Source organism: Portunus trituberculatus, chromosome 30 (assembly GCF_017591435.1).
Source record: "Portunus trituberculatus isolate SZX2019 chromosome 30, ASM1759143v1, whole genome shotgun sequence".
NCBI lineage: Eukaryota > Metazoa > Arthropoda > Malacostraca > Decapoda > Portunidae > Portunus > Portunus trituberculatus.
The window spans coordinates 2,108,591-2,111,575 of record NC_059284.1 but is presented as its reverse complement, the minus strand read 5'-3'; positions in this window follow the sequence as shown (position 1 = coordinate 2,111,575).

Here is a 2,985-nt window from a genome sequence, read left to right as displayed (position 1 = left end):
ATATATATATATATATATATATATATATATATATATATATATATATATATATATATATATATATATATATATATACATGTAATTATAACTTGTATAATAGCATAGACATAACTTTAATACAAACATGTATTTTATTTCTTACGTTTATTAATAAATAATACTTTAACTGTTGTAACCAATGCATTTGTAACTATTTTTAAATGAACGAGTCGGTCACTGTCAATGAGTTTGCTGACGATAGTGCTACAGACTGAGGGCTGCCGAGCTTAGACTGTGGCTGGCGATAACACAGAGTGGCTGTTATGCTCCCGGCGAATGCTGTGGAGCTGTGGACTTGTGTGTGTGCAGACTGTCTTAGTGTAATGAACTGTACTCCTAATATAGTGAAAAACCAACCTGATGTATCAACATCCCAAAGAAAGGTGTGTGAGAGAGATAGTGAACGCTTGACACTTGACCTCGGAGACTGCACACAATTATTCCCAGAACATGCAGCCTTCACAATGAACGAGCTCAGGGAAGCTCTACAGCCAAGACCAGACACAGCTGTTGGTTCCAACAGAATATAGTACTCAGTGATACAACATGCTGAACCAGCAGCCCATGAGGAAATCCTACGTGTCATCAACGCCTCTTACAACGAAGGACACCTCCTGGTAGCCTGGAAGGAGGCAACAATACAACCTGTACCCAAACCAAAGGAACCAGGCAAAACAAGACCGATATCACTTCTCAGCTGCCTTGGGAAAACGGCTTAAAAGATAGTCTTGAACAGACTGCTGTGGGCAGTCGGCCCACTACATGATAACATATTCTCTATATACACTCGAGGCTTTGGGACGAGGGACTGCGTCTCTCATGTGCTTACGACCATAGCTGGGAGGAAGGCAGCTATCGTCTTCCTTGGCAAGGATAGGCCTTCGATTTAGCAAATGCAAGAGCTATCTTAACAGCACTAGCACGAAAAGAAGTGGGCGGCAAGCTACTGAGATGAACAAGCGATTTCCTCTCGAACAGAAGGGCGAGAGTCAGCTTTCAAGGCCATCTCTCTCCTTTATAGACCCTTCGAAAACGGCACGCCCCAAGGCAGCCTCCTCAGTCTGTATCTCTTCAACACCTTGATGGAAGAACTTGTGTCTCTACCACTAAGGGCAAACACCAGGATCTTTTGCTACGCTGATAACGTAGCCATCGTCTCCACCGGTACACACCACCTCCAAAAAGAAAAAAAAAAAAAAAACTCCACGTTCGTCGTTGCAGCAAAGTGCCAATCCCCAAGGCTGAAAATTGATTTTACCAAGACTAAAACAGTCTGTTTCAATGGAAACAGGTCCCTAATATCTCCCATGGTACGGGGAACGAATATTGAATGGGCACTCAGTCATCAGTATCTAGCGATATGGATGGACAAGCTAAACTTCCAGGAACACTTCCTTTCCACGAAGAACAGATTCCGTGCGCGACTCAAACTAATGCAGACCATCACTGCAACGGAAAATGGAGCCAACTACTAGGTGCTGAAGGCCTTTTATCTCTCCAGGCCATCAGGTCCGTCATAGATTATGCTGCCCCTGTCCTAGCAACTATCCTACTGAGCCAAATGGAACGCCTAGAGAAATTACAAAATGAGGCGCTTCAGATCATGCTAGGGACACCAAGACGAACGAAACTATGCAACCTAAGAGCAGAGGCTGCAGTTCCACAAGTCGTCTATCGCGTACACGCTTTGAACACGCCATTTTTGGGTACCAGGAGGGATCAAAAAGAGCCTTGGTTACGATCAGGACCTCTTCAGGAAAAAGACGTGGGCAAGCAAAGCTGCGTGGGGCATCAAAGCCCTCCAATTAGAAACCCTATTATTGGCAAGAGAAACTGACGCCCCACACCCTAAATACGTTAAGCATCCTATATGGCAGGAACCTAATTTCTGCTCCTCCACCACACCTCTATCAAATAAGAAAGCACCACCGAAGACCTCGATCACCAAGCGCAGCAAGCACTAACCGGAGTAGACAACGAGGACGCTGACATACTTCATAGATGAGTCAGTCGACCCTATCAGTGGCAGCTCATGGAAATACAGAATGGAGGGACTGTCACTGCAAGTTTCGCACAACAGTATAGTAATTATAATTAAAAGAAAAACATTAGAAAATACTTAAACAAAGGATTTTATAAACTTAGTTTTACCACATAACACAATGTAAACATGGCTCTTGGACCAAGCGTCTATAGAAGCATGCTCCCGGCTGAGCTTCACCAACTACAGCTCAACAGTCTTAGGTGTAGCGCTTAAAAGTCCAGCATGAAACTTTTTTTTTTTTTTTTGTCTCGTTTCATTGTAAATTTTCAAAATCTAGTCTTAAATATTTGGAAAAAACGTAATATATACCGACTTTTTGTTATGACATAATTTGTTAGTTGTGTATTATTATAGTGTGATATTGATGGAGTCATACACCTGGCAGTGAGTGTCTGGGCCTGGAGGGACTGCAGCTCCGCAGCTCCTATAGATAGATGAGCTGCCACTTGACCCTATTATGCACAGAGCAGCAGATGCCTATGTGCATGAGATTGAAACAAGTCATTTCCGCGTTCGAGACCACTCCACCCTTCTTCAAACCGAGCTCGCTGCAATAGGAAAGATGCTGGAACACGCACTACGTCATCATACACACAGACTCCATGAGTGCCATACACTGCCTGAAAGAAAAATATATCGCACACAACAAACACCTAAGCACTTCTATCCATGCCGGTGCACAAATGATCCAAGAATAAGCTTGAAAGTCACCATAAACTGGATTCCCAGCCATACAGGTATCGTGAGAAACGATATCAAACCGGGAGAGACGCCCTCAAACTCCCAGCCACCACCGTCAAAATCATCCCACCCAAGACAGAGTTTATCAGAACTGTAAGAAAGTCAACTCACATCGGTGCCAACAAGACATTAGGAGCCACGCGGCAGAAGGCTCCCCTAGT